Here is a 21,881-nt window from a genome sequence, read left to right on the forward strand (position 1 = left end):
AAACATGTGTGCACGCACAACTGCATTTGCCACGCAAGCCCACACACACAAGCACCATCCATGTCTCACACATTACAGCCCTCGCATGTGTCAGACCCACGCCCCTGTACACCCCCACCCATACTCGACCCCATACAAACAGATGTGCAACCGGCACAATGCCGAATAATCACCACACGCACTGCTCACAATCAGGATGCATGTACACTCACCGCTCGACTCCAGACGGGTCTGCTTCTCTAGGACCTGGACGTGGAGCGCTGGGGATATGCATTCCAGGACCCCCATCTGTTCTTCCGACAACTGGCCCCGGCGCCCCTTGGCATCCGCTGCCTTCAAGAGGCGCCGGGCCTTGTTCAGGGTCCTGGACCTGAAGTCCTCCAAGCGCTTCCTGACATGCTGTAAATCCCGGACTGCCACCCCCTCCGCGTTGATGGCAGTCACGATGTCAGTCCAGATCCGAGTCCGTCCTTCGTTGTCGGCGCGGGAACTTCCGAAGAGGGCATCATACTGCCCCAGGACTTGCTCCACCAGGACACCAACTTCGGTGGCACTGAAGCTGGTGCCCCTCTGCCTCTCTGGCCGGGGGTTGTCAGTGGTCACAGATGGTGTTTGCCCCGACATGACAACCCCAGAGGCAGGAGTGGGTGGGCAACTGGGTCCTGGGGCTGGGCTGTGGAGCGATGGAATTCCAGTCGGGAGTCTTCGGTTCCAGCAGGGGTGGTCACAGAAACAGCACCCCTGGCTGATGTGCAGGCAGCAAATGGCAGTGCACGTGGGCAGCAGGCAGTCAGGCAGCAGCAGATGGCAGGTGGGAGCGTGCTCGGGGCTCTGGGGGGCAGTGGTTCGGCCTTCTGGGCAGGAGCGTGGTCTTCCGTGTGCTTACGCGTGGCCAGCTTGGTACGGAGTGATTTGGCACGTGAAAATCCTGCACGTCAGCGTGAAAACCGAGGAAAGACCCTTAGCGCGTAAGCGCGTCAGCACGCATACGCGATTCTATTGGACCAAAGGCCCTCAGCGCGTAAGCGCGTCTGTGACGTGACACGCACGGGTGTTTCCCACACAGCACGTGATGACAGAGCACACGTGGGAAGACTGCACGTCAGTGTGTCATCGCGTGTGATTGGTGGAAATGGCCCTACACGCAGAAGTGACAAAGCGTGTAATTGGTGGAAATGGACCTAGCGCGTACACACCGCGTAAGTGACGCTGGACGTGGGGGCCTGTATAAAAGGTACGCGTAGAACACCATTTCCTTGTACGTGCTTTTCGTGGAGAGCGAGTGGGTGAATTCTGTACTTCTTGTCGTTTCACACGCGATTTACTTCACGGCGTTTCAAGTTCGTATTCCCTGTTACCTCTGACAGCTTTTTCTCTTTTTTCTCTTTTACTGGTTTACCTGGGCCTGTTCCCTCAAACAGTGTTCCCTACTACTGTTGTCCTGTCTCCTCAGACAGTGTACAAATCTTCTTTTGGCGGGGGTGTTGCCAACCAAACGCGCTCCTTTTTCACGCTCTTTTACCTGGCAGACGGTGAGTCACGCACGTATCTAACATCTGTGCTTGCCCCGTGTGTAGCCTACCCCTTCAGAGGTCATTCTAGGTTGCGTGTGACACGCATACGTTCATTCTTGTGTTACTGGGTGCCACAGCGTAGTGCAGGTTTTTCTTTCTGCACACGTGGTCTAGGAGGGGTTGCGTGCACGTCATCTCCCTTTTTTGGGGCTCCTGTGCGTAGCGTGACCCGTCATCTTTCCCCAGGGGTTACAATCAGCCTTGCAAGAGCACTAGGGTACAATTACCATCTGGTACCCAACCCCTTTGACCCCCAATTGCCCAGGACAATATTTTACACCCACTCCCATACGCACATTAACATCAGTGCCATGGCTGGGAGGCGAGGATTCCGTAAGGGTGGCAAAGGTGGAAGAGCCACAAGTGGTGGCCGTGGTGGATCCGGTAGGGGACGTGGTCGTTACTTGCAGGGTGAGCCAGTCCCCCCATGTGTGGAGTACCAGTCAAGGGCACCCATAATCCCCCCCCCTCCCGTTGAGGCTGATGTGGCTGACACCATCCATGCTCAGCCCTTGTTGGACCAGCCCATTGTGGCACCAGACCTGGCTGACTCCATGGCTGACTTCCAGGTCAGCAGGCCTATGACACGTGCGCTGGTGCACGTTGATGTCACCATGCCACGTGCATCTGGGGCAGCAAGGTCATCTGCTGCACCAAGTAGGCAGGGCGGAGAGGCTGCAGGGGCAGCTGCGGCTCCATCCACCCCAGCCCTCACACACCCAGCCCGGACAGTGTCGGTCCTAGTCCATGCTGCTGACATTCCCCCTGACACCATCACACTAGAGCCAATGCCTGCACCAACTCCCATGCTGAGTGTGCAATCCCACACTCCTGATACAGAGTCCACCAGGGCTCCTGCCCCTAGTGTCCAGAGCGGCGCAGGACACTCAGGATCACCACCACCTTCCAAGCGGAAGAGGAAGAGTGCTCGTCCGGCACAGGCTGATGCCCCAGACACGGCTACACAGTCCGGCCCATCCAGGAAGCCCAGCTTCACGGATGACGAACTGAATGCACTTGTCGAGTATGTGTCCGCACATGACAACGAGATGGTCATTGTTGCAGGATCCAAGACCACACCTGCACAACGCCAGGCACACTGGCAGACCGTTGCGGACATCGTAAGTGCCCTTGGAATCGTGGGGCGCACAGCCAATGATTGCTATAAGCGCTGGAATGACCTAAAGCGCAGGGCAAAGAGTAAGCTGGCCTCAAGTCATGCCGAAACTCTAGTGACTGGAGGTGGGTCTCCAGTAGTAGACATGGAACTCACTCCACATGAGTCAGTCGCTGGGACCTACGTCACGGAGGAACAGATCCAAGGCGTGGGAGATTTGGCTGATTACGAGGCATTGTCCGGTGAGTGCACATGCATGTGTGTGTCATCCATGTGCATGGTGTGTGTGAGGGCTTCTGTTTGTGTGACAGGTGAGAGTGTGTGCGCCTGAGTCGTATGGGTCAGCCATGTGCTTCATGCAATACGTCCTGCGCAGCTGCATTTGGCCATAGCAGTATCCCTTCTGCCAACAGTAGACATCTAGCCCAACTGCACGCCAGTTGCCCTTGAAGTGTCACCTTGCCACAACATTGTTGCTTGATTTTTCACTGTTCATTTAGTCAGATTGTTTGCATTCCACCACTTTTACTAGGCATGTCGCAGTCCTCTAGTCACATGTCTGACATGGCTATGGTAAAGTGGAGTGACTTTGTTACCTGGATATCATTTGTTCAAACATGTCCCTGTGCAATTGCACCATTTCGGACTGGCAGCTCCAGGTGAAGAATCTGACCTGTTTGAATTAGAAAAGCTATTACATGCGGGAACTGGACTGAATGAATAGGTGCTGCCCTCCTCTCCATCTTCACTCAATAGCAATGGTACATGCCATCTGTGTGATGGCATGTGTGTTTCACCTGCCAATCACAGGCCAATGTGTGATGCCACTGCCAGGCAGCATGCAGAAAATGTGTTCATCTTCCATCTTGGTGTCATCAGTGTGTGCCATTTGCCTGCCCTTCATACGCAGTGAGGGTGCATGCATGGGATGGTTTTAGTCATGTGGGACATGTGTCAAACAAGTACTGGTTCTCTTGCTTCTCAGCCCTCATTGTGTGCCATGGTGCTAATGCCTGTTTCCATTTCTTTGTTTGTATGTCTTTGCAGGGGAAGACGCACCTGATACTGCTGGGGTTGTGGAGATGGTGCAGACCCAGGAGGGGTCCGAGGGCCGACCAACCACCAGTGAGGGACGTGGTGTGGTGGTGGGTGAGAACCCACAAGTGCTGCAGGTCCTGCTCTCAAGGGGTGTCTCTGGCTGCACCTCCCCCGAGCTGTACTCAGGTGTTGATTCAGATGAGACCTACGTGCCGTCGCAGGTGAGTGTTCCAGGGAGGGATTCTGTTCTGTCTCACCCACCTGCACCAGGGTCAGAACCCTCAATGGGGATGTCAGTGTTGGCAGCTACGCCTTTGGTGGTTACGGATGCAGGGTCACACTCCGCGACATCTGATCCTGTTCCTGGTCCAGCAGATCAGAGGGGGAATGCAGTCCTGCAGCCTCAGGCAGTGCCGGCACAGCAAGGCGCAGTTCGCCTTGCCCCAGACAGGTGTGGTGCCCGCCGACGTGGTGGCCGTACGCCACCTGGCAATACCGCATGGGAGCAATCCATTTACGGTATGGCAACCCAACAGGCAGCATCATCCGAGATGATGGCTCAGGCCATGGATAGGGTGGCCACTTCCATTGTCCCCCCTGAAAGGCTGATGGAGCGACTAGAGCAGGCAACCGACTCCATCTGCCAGTCACACAGGGAGGACATGTTGGGGTCCAACAGGGACAGGCGGGCGGCACTGGCGACTCTGCAGGAGGCCATCTCCATTGAATCCCAGGGCCACAGGGAAGCCCTGAGGCAGGAGCTCCTTCACCTCAGGACGACTCTTGTTGAGCTTGAGGCTTCAACACACCAAAGGACAGAACAGCAGCTGGAGCGTCTCACCCGTACGCTCTCAGCTGAGATGCAGGCAACGAGGGCGGAGGTCCGGGCATCCCGTGAGTTGTTGCATGGGGACCTCCGCACACTCATCCTCCAGAACCAGACCTACCACACCCGCATGCTTGCAGCCATGAAGGAGCAGACTAGGGCCTTGCGTGGGCTGCCTCCCATAGTGCAACCACCTCCGGATGCAGCTGCACAGGGTGATAATAGCGACAGCAGTGATACTCCCACAATAGGGTAGCCGTGTGGGCCATGAGCCCATGGAGGTGGTTTTTTTCCCAGGATCCACGCAGGTGGGTTCTGGTGTGCATCCTGTCCTTGGACCTCCTGGGTGGCCTCCCCAACCCCCCCGGGCCCTTCAATGGCCATTTTTTATTTTTTTTTATTTTTATTTTTATTTATTTTATTCCCAATTTTTTTGGGACGATTTGTTGGCTTCCGTGGTTCCTGTGGGCATACGCTGCTTTGTGGCTGGGCACATGCAGGCTTGTAATGTATTTGGTTCAGATGCTTGGGTTTGAGTCACACACACCCCTCCTGCTTCCCGTTTCCATGGGCTTGCAAAGGGTGTGCCCAAGTGACAGTGAATTACACAGTGACGTTGGACTCCCATGAGCTGTGTGGGCAGTCTGTAGTCAATACTGTGTATACATTCCTAGTGCATATTGCTGTTGTGTTGTACACTGCATGTTGCATTGATGTGTAACTCATCTTCTGTGTCTACCTCCCAATTTGCAGGTCCCTTCCTCATGTCTACACAAGGACCTCTAGTCTGGAGATGTGGTCCATGTTGGCAGCAGTGCACCTACAACTCTACATGGCGCCAACACTGCACAGTTGGTATGGTGGGAGTGCAGGCATTTCCAGGTGGTGAGACTACTAATATTTAACATTAGTGATGTCATGTTAATGGTAGTACGTGCTCAAGTTTGTTGTTGGTCCGGCATTACTGTGAGCATTTCAGGTGTTGCAAGTTTCTAATAGGGACACTGTACATTGTGACACTATTGTCATGTTGTGGGGATTACTTTGTTTACCTGCAAATAGCATGACATGGCACGGTGTGTGGTGTGGCGGTGCTGGGGTTGGGTTGGCTGACATGGCACTGTCCTCTTGTTGCATTTTGCAAGTGGGTATTCATTTTAGCTGCTTGAATGTGTAACTTCACAAAACTGCATTGGTGGTGTCTGTGTGGGTAGGGATGCACACATTGTGACACTTCCAGGTGAACAATCTCAGGCTGATATGGTTTTCACGGTTCTTTCTCCAGACATTCAGGATCAGTGTCAGGTTGAGTCATCATTGATTGTCAGATGGAATGTGCCAGGGCAGTGTGCACTCCACAGGGGTGTGATTTCTATGTGAAGTAATTAGCCACTAGCTGTGTACGGGCTGCCTCCCCCCGTGCCCTTTCCCCTCCCATGCGCAGCGGCTGTGCATGTGGTTGGGGATGGGGGGGCACCACCATGTCCACGGCCAGGCCCCGGCGTGTTGCAACGTTGTGCAGGACACATGCTGCCACTATGATCCTGCACACTACTGGGGGAGCGTACAACAGCTGCCCGCCAGAACGGTCAAGGGAGCGAAAGCGTGACTTCAGCACTCCGAATGTGAGCTCCACTATGCCCCGGGTTGTAATGTGGGCTGCGTTATATCTTACCTGGGGTGGCGTGGTGGGGTTCCGAATTGGCGTCATCATGTGGGGGCTGAGAGGGTAGGCACTGTCCCCTGTGGAGGTGGTGATTGGTATCATTGGTGGGGTTGTGACCTTGCTCAGTATCTGACATGCATGCATGTGCAGTGGCATTCATACTCACCAAGCAGCCATGTATCGCCATGCCGCCCAGCTTCTAGGTCCCGGCTTAGGGTGGACATTCGGTAAATGAAGCTGTCGTGGGTTGACCCGGGATAGTTGGCATATACTGAGGTGATGATTCCCTTGGCATTACATACTACCTGCACGTTGATGGAATGCCAGTGCTTGCGGTTCCTATAGATGTGCTCAGATGCCCTGGGGGGACGTAGAGCCACATGGGTGCAGTCGATGGCACCTAGCACTTTGGGGAATCGTGCCACAGCGTAGAAATCCAGGGCGGCAGCATGCCTTTCTGCAGGGGTTCTGGGCAGGTATATGTGCCTGCGGACTGATGGGTGTGCAGTGATGATGTTCAAGACCTGGTGTAGGCAGCGTGACTGGGTGGCCTGTGATACACCACCCACAATGGCACTTGTCCGCTGAAATGATCCAGTGGCTAAGAAGTGCAGTACATTGAGGACCTTCTCCAGGGGGCTGAGTGCTTGGGAGCACAGGGTGGGTGATGTGAGGTCATCCTCCCACTCACTCACCAGGTCCAGTATGATGTGTGGTGGAAACCTGTACCTCCCATGCACCTGGTCATCAGGCATCCCGAAAAGGCTGGTTCTGGGTGTGAATATTCTGGCCCTGACTATCCTCCTCCTCCTCCTTTGGTAGGCCACGCCCACTGCTGCTAGGAACGGTATGTTCATCCTGGGTCTGAGCTTGTTATTTTTTTAGCGCGCAAATTACTGCGTTGCGTGTGTTGTAGGCGAGCGTGTGACCCGCGCACCCCTGAAATCCAGTACCCAGTCCAATAGCGTGTGGAAATTCCCGCACACACCGGGATACAGGTGCGCTGACGTACTTGCGTGTGTAAGTGTCCGCGCACACCTGATATACACGTACATAGGCCAATCGCATGTACGCGCACTTTTGTCGAATTACACGCGATGACACCCTGACGTGCTGTCCAATTACACGCGATGAGACTCTGCCGTGCTGTCCAATTACACGCGATGAGACTCTGACGTGCTGTCCAATTACACGCGATGAGACTCTGACGTGCTGTCCAATTACACGCGATGACACTCTGACGTGCAGTCTTTCCACGTGTGCTCTGTCATCACGTGCTGTGTGGGAAACACCCGTGCGGGTCACGTCACAGACGCGCTTACGCGCTGAGGGCCTTTGGTCCAATAGATTCGCGTATGCGTGCTGACGCGCTTACGCGCTAAGGGCCTTTCCTCGGTTTTCACGCTGACGTGCAGGATTTTCACGTGCCAAATCACTCCGTATCAAGCTGGCCACGCGTAAGCACACGGAAGACCACGCTCCTGCCCAGAAGGCCGAACTACTGCCCCCCAGAGCCCCGAGCACGCTCCCACCTGCCATCTGTTGCTGCCTGACTGCCTGCTGCCCACCTGCACTGCCATTTGCTGCCTGCACATCAGCCAGGGGTGCTATTGCTGTGACCACCCCTGCTGGAACCGAAGGCTCCCGACTGGAATTGCATCGCTCCACAGCCCAGCCCCAGGACCCAGTTGCCCACCCACTCCTGCCTCTGGGGTTGTCATGTCGGGGCAAACACCATCTGTGACCACTGACAACCCCCGGCCAGAGAGGCAGAGGGGCACCAGCTTCAGTGCCACCGAAGTTGGTGTCCTGGTGGAGCAGGTCCTGGGACAGTATGATGCCCTCTTCGGAAGTTCCCGCGCCGACAAGGAAGGACGGACTCGGATCTGGACTGACATCGTGACTGCCATCAACGCGGAGGGGGTGGCGGTCCGGGACTTACAACATGTCAGGAAGCGCTGGGAGGACTTCAGGTCCAGGACCCTGAACAAGGCCCGGCGCCTCTTGAAGGCAGCGGATGCCAAGGGGTGCCGGGGCCACTTGTCGGAAGAACAGATGGGGTTCCTGGAACGCATATCCCCAGCGCTCCACGTCCAGGTCCTAGAGAAGCAGACCCGTCTGGAGTCGAGCGGTGAGTGTACATGCATCCTGATTGTGAGCAGTGCGTGTGGTGATTATTCGGCATTGTGCCGGTTGCACATCTGTTTGTATGGGGTCGAGTATGGGTGGGGGTGTACAGGGCCGTGGGTCTGACACATGCGAGGGCTGTAATGTGTGAGACATGGATGGTGCTTGTGTGTGTGGGCTTGCATGGCAAATGCAGTTGTGCGTGCACACATGTTTGGGTGAATGTGTATGTAAGTAGACATGTCCGTGATGTCAGGCATGTATGTTGTTTTCGGCTGCATGTATGAGCACTGTGTACATGTGCATGTCTGTGTATTTGTCAAGGGTGCAACTGTGATGCAACATGGATGCATGTGACAGCGGTATGTGGAAGCCTGATTGCAGATGTGACATGGATGCCCGTCTGAACAGTGCGACACTTGGCAGAGGTGTAGACATGCATGCAAGTGTGGTGGTGTGTGTACATGTGTGGTGCACTTCCTGTGTTGCATGGGATGTCTGGCTCCCCTTTGGCTGCTGATGCTGTTGTATGTGTATGGATGGTGGTGGCATTTGCGATATGGCTGTGGTATGGCTCATGTGTGCGAGTTGCAATGACATGTGTTGTCATGATCTCTGCTTCCAAAAGGTCAGGGCTTTCCCAACTCCCTTGGAAGCAGATCCATAACCCAGGTTCCGAGTGCCAACCAGTCCCAATTGGGTCCTTTTGGACCCAGGCCTGGCGCCAGTGGCACCAGGCTCATAAATATGCCCAGTCCCAGCGCTGGAAGCGCCGGGCTCATAATGCTTGGGTGGACTTACCTTCAGCAGACCATGCTGCTTACTTGCCTGCCAGTTGAGCCTCTGATCCTCTTCTGTTTGGAACTACTTTTCCTGTTGGGTGGGGTTGGAGCCACTCCCTAGATTCAGAACACTGGAATTCTTCTGGAAGGCAGGAACTCTTTTCTTACCAGGAACTCTTTTCTTACTTAGGCGTGGCTGTGGAAGGAGACACCTAAGCACTACAGGAGGCTATTTAAACCACACCCGGTGGATGAATCTTGCTTTGCGTTATTCTGCAACCTCTGCAGCAGAACGCTCATCGTGTCTTCTGCATCCGGTCCTGGGCCTAAGGAAAAAGGCTTACCATCCTGAATCCAGTCTTCAGCAACACCTCTAAAGACAAGAAAGAACAGGTTAGCATTCCGGCATCTGAAAGGCAAAGGCTTACCATCCTGAATCCAGTCTTCAGCAACACCTATAAAGACAAGAAAGAACAGGTTAGCATTCCGGCATCTGAAAGGCAAAGGCTTACCTACTCTTCGTGCGCTCCGGAGGTCTTCACACTGCATTCCGGCATCTGAAAGACAAAAGTTTACCAACTCTTCGCACGCTCCGGAGGCCTTCGGCGCTGCATCCCGCATCTGAAAGACAAAACAAGGTGCGTTTAAAGACATTGGGGAACTTTAATACTCACGTGCCATTACTCCTTTCCACATCTAATCCAGTGGGTATTCCGGCACCCTGCAGCCGCTCCGAACTCGTACCTGCAAAATAAAAAGACAGTTAGAGCGCATAGTGAAGCAGGCAACAAGCGCTTACTTACGTGCTTCCAGGCGCTTCTATTCATCACACGGGCTCCATCTTCAACTCACTTCAGCCCGTCATCCGCCATCGCCGGAACCCTGCAAAACAAGAGACATCATTACTAAAGACTTTAAAGACATTTGAATGACTCGAAACTTACCGTTCGTGCAGTAAACGACGGACAGCAGTCCTCTGAAGTCAAGAGGCCTGCGCTACCTATCCAGTGAAGAAACTGGTTACAGCACCCTGCCCCGAGGCAGATGGAGAGCTCGGCATTCACTTACCTAAGGTGAGAGTGTTAACCTTTGGGGGTCTACAGGAGAGGAGAAGAGGAACGAGATAGGGACACCCCAATAACCCCAGTTCATTAACCCCACATTTTCTATCTGCAGACATCTTACTCTACACGTCAGGCATACAGTGCACAGAGGTCCAGCCCAAAGAGCCAACCGGTTGCTACACATAACCTTTGAAGATACGGTAGTCGCCCAGTCAAGACAGGCGCCTCTGCGAGAATCAGGTGAGCGTTACAGAACGCAAAGCCTACCTCAAAACTCTCGCCCAGGCGCTATGGAAACCTCGGATACTGACCCCCTAGCCCGGTTACTTGGGGAACTAAGGGCAGAAGTGCATGCAGCTCGTCAGGAAACGAATGCTCTAAGAAGGGAACTAATTATTTCCAAGGAGAGAACAGACAATCTTGCTAGACAAGTGCTACAGTCACAAACCGGACAGACCCCGTTACCCGCATCAGGGGCAAATCTTCCTTCAACATCCTCTATGAATCCAGTGCAGATCAACCTACCTGGGAATGTACCTCTGGCTCCGCCCGAACGATTTTCTGGTGACCCAAAGAGGTTTGCAGTATTTATCAATCAGTGCCGGTTGCACTTCTTATGCCGGCCAGCAGCCTTTCCAACTGATCAAGCAAAAGTAGCTTTTGTACTTTCGTACCTTAGTGGCAATGCGGCAGACTGGTCGATCCCTCTAGTTAATCAAGATGATCCGGTTCTCCATGATTTTCAAGCCTTTCAGCTTAGTATGGAAAAACTGTTCGCAAGACATTCACAGGGGCAGGCCTTGGACAATGAGCTTCTTTCGTTGCGACAGGGTAATCAAGACCTTTTGGCTTATATTGCATCTTTCAGTAGACTAATAGTGGAAACTCAATGGCCTGAGGACAAAAGGATTACGCTGTTTTATAGAGGTCTACGTGGAGAGCTCAAAGACGTTTTAGCCCAAGTAGTGAATCCCCCACAAGACTGTTCCGATTATATAGACTTGGTTGTTCAAATAGATCACAGGCTGCAGAACAGGAAGGCCGATCGTTCCAAGTTTGATGCTCGAGTATTTTCCAAACCGCCAACTCCTTCCAAAGGAGTAGACTCCGGGGAACCCATGCAAATAGGGGGTCTGAAAGGTCCTCTAACACAAAGGGAGCGGGAAAGGAGGAAACAGTTGCAATTATGCCTATATTGCGGAAACTCAGGGCACTTTCTTCGAGACTGTCCGGTGAAACCTGCCAAGAAGGCAGTAGGAGCTGCAGTTACCAAAGTTACAAACTCTGAGCAGGGAAACGACCTCGCCCGACAAGAATAGAGGTCCTCTTGCCGAGCGTGAAAACCAGTTCCGTGACCTCGCATTTCGTGATACCTATGGTCCTCATTAGCCCTGATAATCCGGATCGATTACATGCAATTGAAGCTTACGTCGACAGCGGTGCCATCGGCAATTATGTGGATCATGAAATGGTTTTGAGGATGAATCTAACTCTTTGTCCCAAGGCTGTAAAGGACGTCATTACTACGGTGGATGGTACGGAGATAGCCTCCGGGCCAGTAACGCATACCACTCAAGAGGTGACGCTAGTAAGTCAAGATGGACACCATGAGAAGATCGTGTTCGATGTGATCAAGGCCCCTCAGTTTCAGATTATTCTAGGAATACCTTGGTTAGAGAAACACAATCCTCTGATCGATTGGCGAGCAAGAACGGTCCAGTTTCCAGAATGTGTCTCTACTTGTCACCCTCCACCTGGTGTTGCACTGGCCGCAATTTCTTCAGAGACTCCCCAGTTACCTCCCGAATACCTAGAATACCAAGATGTTTTCCGGAAGGATCAGGCTAACTCTCTACCTCCTCATAGGTCTTATGACTGCCAGATAGACCTGATACCTGGATCTACTCCTCCTTGTAGTAGAATTTATGCCCTCACCGAGCCTGAGAACCTTCACCTTCGACAATACCTGGATCAATACCTGGCAAATGGGTTTATTCGTCCTTCCAAGTCCCCTGCTTCTTCAGCTTTGTTCTTCGTTCCAAAAAAGGAAGGAGACCTTAGAACTTGTATCGATTATCGCTCCCTGAACCAGATCACCGTTAAGAATAGATATCCATTACCTTTGATCCCTGAACTCCTGGACCAAGTCAGAAAAGCATGCATATATACAAAACTGGATCTTAGAGGAGCTTACCACTTGGTACGAGTAAAAGAGGGCGATGAATGGAAGACGGCCTTCCGCACCAAGTATGGGCTATTTGAATATCAGGTCATGCCCTTCGGACTTTGCAATGCCCCGGCCGCCTTTCAATATTTTATGAACGATGTCCTCAGAGAGCTCATAGATGTATGTGTTGTTGTTTACATTGACGACATCCTCGTTTATTCTTCATCGGAATCTGAACATCGGAAACACGTGAAAATGGTCCTCGAAAGATTGCGTCAACACAAACTTTTCGCTAAGTTGGAAAAATGTGTTTTCAACGTGACTGAAGTTGAATTCTTGGGATTCATATTATCACCTGGCGGAGTGCGTATGGATTCAAAGAAGGTCGATGCAGTTCTCAAATGGCCATCACCATCCTCCGTAAAAGGTGTGCAAAGCATGTTAGGCTTCGCTAACTTTTACCGCAGGTTTATCCCCGAATTCTCTCGAATAGTCCAGCCCATCACTGCCTTGTTAAAGAAAAACAAACGTTTTGAATGGTCTACCGAGGCGGAACAAGCTTTCCAGGATTTGAAGACTAAATTTATCTCTGCACCAATCTTAAAACACCCTCGCCCCGAACTCCCCTACATCGTGGAAACTGATGCTTCAAGCCTTGCCATGGGGGCAGTTCTATCACAAAAGGACCCGGTAACCAATCAGTTGCATCCCGTGGCATTTTGGTCCCGCAAATTCTCGCCTCCTGAAATCAATTACACGATTACTGACAAGGAACTTCTGGCTATCAAGTCTGCCTTTAAGGCTTGGCGGCATTATCTGCTGGGGGCCCGACACACCGTTACTGTGATTACGGATCACCGAAACCTGCAATATTTGAAGACCGCAAAAGCCCAATCCTCTAGACAACTCCGTTGGGCATTATTCTTTGCCGAGTTTGACTTCATAATTACCTATCGACCTGGTACAAAGAACGGTAAAGCCGATGCCCTTTCTCGGATGGGAGTGGAAGAACACTTGGTCAACCCTAAACCTGTACCAATCATTCCCGAACAAAGAATTCTGGGTGTAATCGCCACAGAATCCACAGAGGAAGTTAAGGATAAAGCCAGGCGCTTTGTAACTCCAGCAGACATACAGAATTGGCATCTGCAGGGAAAGGACTTTGCAGTAAAGGACAACTTATTGTATTTCCAAGAACGATTATACCTACCCAGCACAGATTTACAGAAAAAAGTAATCTCTTGTTATCACGACTCTTTAATGGAAGGTCATCCCGGTATAGCCAAGACCTCAGAAAAGATCAAGCGCTACTTCTGGTGGCCGTCTTGGAAAAAAGATATCAGAGACTTTATAATGTCCTGTGGAGTATGCGCCCAAAACAAGAGTCAAAAGGAAAGACCTGCAGGCCTCTTACGCCCTATTGACATCCCACCTCGCCCTTGGCATACGCTTTCTATGGACTTCATCACCGATCTACCTCCATGCTCCGGATACAATACGATTCTAGTAATCGTGGACTTATTCTCCAAGATGGCGCATTTCATTCCGCTCAAAGGCTTGCCAACAGCAGCAACTCTGGCCCGAGAATTTCTCGAAAACATCGTCCGACTGCACGGTTTTCCTTCGGTTCTAATTTCGGATCGAGGTAGTCAATTTATTTCTCATTTTTGGCGAAGTTGCTGTCGGTCGGCTCAAATTGATGTGAGACTATCGACCAGTCACCACCCTCAGACCGACGGACAAACCGAGAGGACCAATCAAACTCTGGAACAGTATTTACGCTGCATGCTGCAACAAACTGAAAAAACTTGGAAAGATATCCTTTGGATAGCCGAGTATGCCTACAATAACTCTGTCCATTCGGGAACTGGGAAAACCCCGTTTTTTCTTTTGTACGGCAGTCACCCTCGAACCTCGGAGTTGGATCCCCTCCAAGATCTTGAAACACCAGCAGTAGACTACCTGCATTCTACAATCACCCAAGCCTTTAAGGAAGCTAAAGAACAATACAAGAAAGGAGCAGATCAACATCGGAAGGAAGCCCCTCACTATCAAGTAGGGGATCAAGTCTGGTTATCCACCAAATATCTATCTCTAAAAGGGCCACGCACATTCAACCCAAGATACCTTGGTCCCTATTCCATCACTACCATAGTAAACCCAGTAGCGGTCAAGTTGGACTTGCCCCCGCACATGAAGATACATCCGGTCTTCCACGTCTCTCTATTAAAACCTGTGCAACCTCAAACCCGACTAACCAAATCTCCAAAACCTATCCTAGTGGATGGAGAACTCGAGTTTGAAGTCAAAAGCATTCTGGACTCCAAGATCTCCAAATCTAAACTATTCTACCTAATTGACTGGAAAGGCTACGGCCCCCAAGAGAGATCCTGGGAACCTGCTGAATATGTCCACGCTCCTCGCCTAATCAAAAGATTTCACCGAACATTTCCTGACAAGCCAAAACCCCCGGAGAAGCCCGGTTAGGGAGGGGCCTTGAGGGGGGGTACTGTCATGATCTCTGCTTCCAAAAGGTCAGGGCTTTCCCAACTCCCTTGGAAGCAGATCCATAACCCAGGTTCCGAGTGCCAACCAGTCCCAATTGGGACCTTTTGGACCCAGGCCTGGCGCCAGTGGCACCAGGCTCATAAATATGCCCAGTCCCAGCGCTGGAAGCGCCGGGCTCATAATGCTTGGGTGGACTTACCTTCAGCAGACCATGCTGCTTACTTGCCTGCCAGTTGAGCCTCTGATCCTCTTCTGTTTGGAACTACTTTTCCTGTTGGGTGGGGCTGGAGCCACTCCCTAGATTCAGAACACTGGAACTCTTCTGGAAGGCAGGAACTCTTTTCTTACCAGGAACTCTTTTCTTACTTAGGCGTGGCTGTGGAAGGAGACACCTAAGCACTACAGGAGGCTATTTAAACCACACCCGGTGGATGAATCTTGCTTTGCGTTACTCTGCAACCTCTGCAGCATAACGCTCATCGTGTCTTCTCCATCCGGTCCTGGGCCTAAGGAAAAAGGCTTACCATCCTGAATCCAGTCTTCAGCAACACCTATAAAGACAAGAAAGAACAGGTTAGCATTCCGGCATCTGAAAGGCAAAGGCTTACCATCCTGAATCCAGTCTTCAGCAACACCTATAAAGACAAGAAAGAACAGGTTAGCATTCCGGCATCTGAAAGGCAAAGGCTTACCTACTCTTCGTGCGCTCCGGAGGTCTTCACACTGCATTCCGGCATCTGAAAGACAAAAGTTTACCAACTCTTCGCACGCTCCGGAGGCCTTCGGCGCTGCATCCCGCATCTGAAAGACAAAACAAGGTGCGTTTAAAGACATTGGGGAACTTTAATACTCACGTGCCATTACTCCTTTCCACATCTAATCCAGTGGGTATTCCGGCACCCTGCAGCCGCTCCGAACTCGTACCTGCAAAATAAAAAGACAGTTAGAGCGCATAGTGAAGCAGGCAACAAGCGCTTACTTACGTGCTTCCAGGCGCTTCTATTCATCACACGGGCTCCATCTTCAACTCACTTCAGCCCGTCATCCGCCATCGCCGGAACCCTGCAAAACAAGAGACATCATTACTAAAGACTTTAAAGACATTTGAATGACTCGAAACTTACCGTTCGTGCAGTAAACGACGGACAGCAGTCCTCTGAAGTCAAGAGGCCTGCGCTACCTATCCAGTGAAGAAACTGGTTACAGCACCCTGCCCCGAGGCAGATGGAGAGCTCGGCATTCACTTACCTAAGGTGAGAGTGTTAACCTTTGGGGGTCTACAGGAGAGGAGAAGAGGAACGAGATAGGGACACCCCAATAACCCCAGTTCATTAACCCCACATTTTCTATCTGCAGACATCTTACTCTACACGTCAGGCATACAGTGCACAGAGGTCCAGCCCAAAGAGCCAACCGGGTGCTACACATAACCTTTGAAGATACGGTAGTCGCCCAGTCAAGACCGGCGCCTCTGCGAGAATCAGGTGAGCGTTACATGTGTGTTGGGGATTGTGATGACATGTCTGAGGTTTGCCAATGCCACTCATGTGCAACTGTCATGCGTGTATGTGTCCATTGTACAGTGCCCTGATGCCTGTGTTTTGTTTCTCCCTGTCTGCAGCGTCAACTGATGAAGAGGGCGGAGAATGTGCTGTGGAGCACAGCGGCGGGGATCCGACCGCCAGCCGGAGACGCAAGGCCCGGCTCCCCTCCCGTGTTGTCATCTTGTCGGGGAGTGAGGAGTCCGGTGCCGCGTCCCAGGCCGCAGCTGCCGGGAGGAGGTCCAAGAGGCGGAGGTTGCAGTTGGACTCCTCGGCAGCAGAAGGGGCAGCTGGGACCCCACAGGGCCCAACAGGGGAAGATGGCACGGAGTCATCCAGGTTGGTGGGGGGTTTGGTGGAGGAGGGGGCCGTGCAAGCACCAGAGATGGGGTCTGGAGGTGGGGATCCCACTGGTGCTAGTGGTGCAGTCCAGGGCCATGGACAGGAGGCAGCACAGGCGGCCGCGGAGGTGCCTGTGTGCAATCCTGTCCCCGATCCTGTCCCTGCATCATCTTGCACCAGCAGGGATGCCTACGTCCAGACCCGTTTTCAGGCAGGGGATGGGCTGACGTCAACTGGCCTTCCTCTGCCTGCGGACGTGGCCATCCAGGTCCGGGTTGAGCCTGTCCTGGCTGGTGTGGCGTTGCGTCAACGGGCCATGCGAGGTGACCTGCAGTCTTTTCATGGAGAGACTGCACGTCATCTCGAATGGCTTGTTGACCATGTCAGCCTGCTGGGACAGGTCACCCAGGCTGGATTCCTCCGTCTGATGGGGCTTGCTCCGACCCCCTCCTCAACTGGACCCCCTACGCGCCAGTCGTCCTCTGTGCCATCTTCCCACCCATCAGTCACCTGGGTGCCCTGTGGAGCTGCCTCTGACGGTGCGGCCAGGCTGGTGGAGGAGGCATCCCTGCCACAGTCGGGAGTCGGAGGTCCAGCGGGGGTGGCCACATCAACAAGTGAACCCCAGCCGGCGGAGGATGTGCAGGCAGCAGGAGGCAGTGCACGGGCAGAGGCAGAGCAGCAGCAGCAGCAACATGGTGGGAGACATGAAGGCTCGGGGCTTTCGACATCGGAGGGGCAGGCATCGGCCGGAGGGCAGGGGGACCCAGGACAGAGAGTGTCTTCCGTGTGGCAACGGTTGGGCCACGCCATAGGTGCGGAGCGGCGGCGGGCGGAAGAGGCGCGGCTCACAATGGTCAGGGCGGAGAACTCCATGCGGAGGGCCCTGAGGCGGGCCGAGTGCCTCGAGGCAATCCGCAGGGTGTTGGAGGAGGACACGGCATCGTCCCTGCGGACCCTCGGGGCCATGGAACTGGACCGCCTCCGGGACATCGAACAGGAGTTCGATGATGCCCTGGCCCGGGACACTACGGAGTGAGCCGCTGGACTTGCCCGCCGCCTTTGTATATAGTTCTTTAGTTTTAGGTTTCCTTTCTTTCTTATTATGATTTGGAGTCGACGGACACTGCTCCACTTTTTGTATATAGTTGATTTTTAGGTAGGTTTTTTAGTAGGTTTCCTTTGTTCAGTTGGGCTCATGGACCCTTGTTCGTTTTGTACATAGTTCTTTTTTGCATGGAGATTTTTTTACATTTGACTTTGGACATAATTTTTTTGGATTCTGATTTGCAGTTTTGTGTTTTTATACGGACATGCAGCTTTTTTTTTCTCATTCACATTGTAGTTTGTTTTCTTTCTTTAGCATTCTTTATTTTTTTCAATACAATTTTGTTAGCATACTTCACTGTGTGGTATCATCTCATTGGTTTCATGCATGTCATGTTGTGTGTTTTCCAATTCAATTGCAACCATTGTGTTTGACGGACATGGGTTCATTAGCTTAATGAACATTGGGGGTGTAACATGTGATTTCCATTTCCATGTGGGTGAATGGGTTACTTGGTAGGGCTTTTTGGCTGTGGATGCTGACCATTACGCACATGATTGGGGATTGTGAGGACCTGGTGGGAGCTGCCCCTGGTGGCAGGGGGGTGGGGGTGGTGGGAGACATGAGTGGGGGCCTGGTGGAGGCTGCCCCTGGTGGCTGGGGGGTGGGGGTGGTGGGAGACATGAGTGGGGTCCTGGTGGAGTCTGCCCATGGTGGCAGGGGGGTGGGGGTGGTGGGAGACATGAGTGGGGGCCTTGGGGAGTCTGCCCATGGTGGCAGGGGGGTGGGGGTGGTGGGAGACATGAGTGGGGGCCTGGTGGAGGCTGCCCATGGTGGCAGGGGGTGGGGGTTGTGGGAGACATGAGTGGGGGCCTGGTGGAGGCTGCCCCTGCACTGCTGGGGGGTGGGGTGGTGGGAGACATGGGGGGGGCCTGGTGGGGGCTGCCCCTGGTGGCTGGGGGGTGGGGGTGGTGGGAGACATGAGTGGGGGCCTGGTGGAGGATGCCCATGGTGGCAGGGGGGTGGGGGTGCAGGGGACATGAGTGGGGGCCTGCTGGAGGCTGCCCCTGCACTGCTGGGGTGTGGGGGTGGTGGGAGACATGAGTGGGGGCCTGGTGGAGGCTGCCCCTGGTGGCTGGGGGGTGGGGGTGGTGGGAGACATGAGTGGGTGCCTGGTGGAGGGTGACCCTGGATGCTGGGGGGTGGGGGTGGTGGGAGACATGAGTGGGGGCCTGGTGTAGGCTGCCCCTGGTGGCTGGGGGGTGGGGGTGGTGGGAGACATGGGTGGGGGCCTGGTGGAGGCTGCCCCTGGTGGCTGGGGGGTGGGGGTGGTGGGAGACATGAGTGGGTGCCTGGTGGAGGCTGCCCCTGGATGCTGGGGGGTGGGGGTGGTGGGAGACATGAGTGGGTGCCTGGTGGAGGCTGCCCCTGCACTGCTGGGGGGTGGGGTGGTGGGAGACATGGGTGGGGGCCTGGTGGAGGCTGCCCCTGCACTGCTGGGGGGTGGGGGTGGTGGGAGACATGAGTGGGGGCCTGGTGGAGGATGCCCATGGTGGCAGGGGGGTGGGGGTGCAGGGGGACATGGGTGGGGGCCTGGTGGAGGCTGCCCCTGCACTGCTGGGGGGTGGGGGTGGTGGGAGACATGGGTGGGGGCCTGGTGGGGGCTGCCCCTGGTGGCTGGGGGGTGGGGGTGGTGGGAGACATGAGTAGGGGCCTGGTGGAGGATGCCCATGGTGGCAGGGAGGTGGGGGTGCAGGGGGACATGAGTGGGGGCCTGGTGGAGGATGCCCATGGTGGCAGGGGGGTGGGGGTGCAGGGGGACATGAGTGGGGGCCTGCTGGAGGCTGCCCCTGCACTACTGGGGTGTGGGGGTGGTGGGAGACATGAGTGGGGGCCTGGTGGAGGCTGCCCCTGGTGGCTGGGGGGTGGGGGTGGTGGGAGACATGAGTGGGGGCCTGGTGGAGTCTGCCCATGGTGGCAGGGGGGTGGGGGTGGTGGGAGACATGAGTGGGGGCCTGGTGGAGTCTGCCCATGGTGCCAGGGGGGTGGGGGTGGTGGGAGACATGAGTGGGGGCCTGGTGGAGGCTGCCCCTGGTGGCTGGGTGGTGGGGGTGGTGGGAGACATGAGTGGGGGCCTGGTGGAGGGTGACCCTGGATGCTGGGGGGTGGGGGTGGTGGGAGACATGAGTGGGGGCCTGGTGGAGGCTGCCCCTGGTGGCTGGGGGGTGGGGGTGGTGGGAGACATGGGTGGGGGCCTGGTGGAGGCTGCCCCTGCACTGCTGGGGGGTGGGGGTGGTGGGAGACATGGTGGGGGCCTGGTGGGGGCTGCCCCTGGTGGCTGGGGTGTGGGGGTGGTGGGAGACATGAGTGGGGGCCTGGTGGAGGATGCCCATGGTGGCAGGGGGGTGGGGGTGCAGGGGGACATGAGTGGGGGCCTGATGGAGGATGCCCATGGTGGCAGGGGGGTGGGGGTGCAGGGGGACATGAGTGGGGGCCTGGTGGAGGATGCCCATGGTGGCAGGGGGGTGGGGGTGGTGGGAGACATGAGTGGGGGCCTGGTGGAGGATGCCCATGGAGGCAGGGGGGTGGGGGTGCAGGGGGACATGAGTGGGGGCCTGCTGGAGGCTGCCCCTGCACTGCTGGGGTGTGGGGGTGGTGGGAGACATGAGTGGGGGCCTGGTGGAGTCTGCCCATGGTGGCAGGGGGGTGGGGGTGGTGGGAGACATGAGTGGGGGCCTGGTGGAGGCTGCCCCTGGTGGCTGGGGGGTGGGGGTGGTGGGAGACATGGGTGGGGGCCTGGTGGAGGCTGCCCCTGGTGGCTGGGGGTGGGGGTGGTGGGAGACATGAGCGTGTGCCTGGTGGAGGGTGACCCTGGATGCTGGGGGGTGGGGGTGGTGGGAGACATGAGTGGGGGCCTGGTGGAGGCTGCCCCTGGTGGCTGGGGGGTGGGGGTGGTGGGAGACATGGGCGGGGGCCTGGTGGAGGCTGCCCCTGCACTGCTGGGGGGTGGGGGTGGTGGGAGACATGGGTGGGGGCCTGGTGGGGGCTGCCCCTGGTGGCTGGGGGGTGGGGGTGGTGGGAGACATGAGTGGGGGCCTGGTGGAGGATGCCCATGGTGGCAGGGGGGTGGGGGTGCAGGGGGACATGAGTGGGGGCCTGGTGGAGGATGCCCATGGTGGCTGGGGGCTGGGGGTGCAGGGGGACATGAGTGGGGGCCTGGTGGAGGATGCCCATGGTGGCAGGGGGTGGTGGTAGACATGAGTGGGGGCCTGGTGGAGGATGCCCATGGTGGCAGGGGGGTGGGGGTGGTGGGAGACATGAGTGGGGGCCTGGTGGAGGATGCCCATGGTGGCAGGGGGGTGGGGGTGCAGGGGGACATGAGTGGGGGCCTGCTGGAGGCTGCCCCTGCACTGCTGGGGTGTGGGGGTGGTGGGAGACATGGGTGGGGGCCTGGTGGAGGCTGCCCCTGCACTGCTGGGGGGTGGGGGTGGTGGGAGACATGGGTGGGGGCCTGGTGGGGGCTGCCCCTGGTGGCTGGGGGGTGGGGGTGGTGGGAGACATGAGTGGGGGCCTGGTGGAGGATGCCCATGGTGGCAGGGGGGTGGGGGTGCAGGGGGACATGAGTGGGGGCCTGGTGGAGGATGCCCATGGTGGCAGGGGGGTGGGGGTGCAGGGGGACATGAGTGGGGGCCTGCTGGAGGCTGCCCCTGCACTGCTGGGGTGTGGGGGTGGTGGGAGACATGAGTGGGGGCCTGGTGGAGGCTGCCCCTGGTGGCTGGGGGGTGGGGGTGGTGGGAGACATGAGTGGGGGCCTGGTGGAGTCTGCCCATGGTGGCAGGGGGGTGGGGGTGGTGGGAGACATGAGTGGGGGCCTGGTGGAGTCTGCCCATGGTGGCAGGGGGGTGGGGGTGGTGGGAGACATGAGTGGGGGCCTGGTGGAGGCTGCCCCTGGTGGCTGGGTGGTGGGGGTGGTGGGAGACATGGATGGGGGCCTGGTGGAGGGTGACCCTGGATGCTGGGGGGTGGGGGTGGTGGGAGACATGAGTGGGGGCCTGGTGGAGGCTGCCCCTGGTTGCTGGGG

This window comes from Ambystoma mexicanum, chromosome 5q, assembly GCF_040938575.1.
Source record: "Ambystoma mexicanum isolate Mex_15411 chromosome 5q, UKY_AmexF1_1, whole genome shotgun sequence".
Classification (NCBI taxonomy): domain Eukaryota; kingdom Metazoa; phylum Chordata; class Amphibia; order Caudata; family Ambystomatidae; genus Ambystoma; species Ambystoma mexicanum.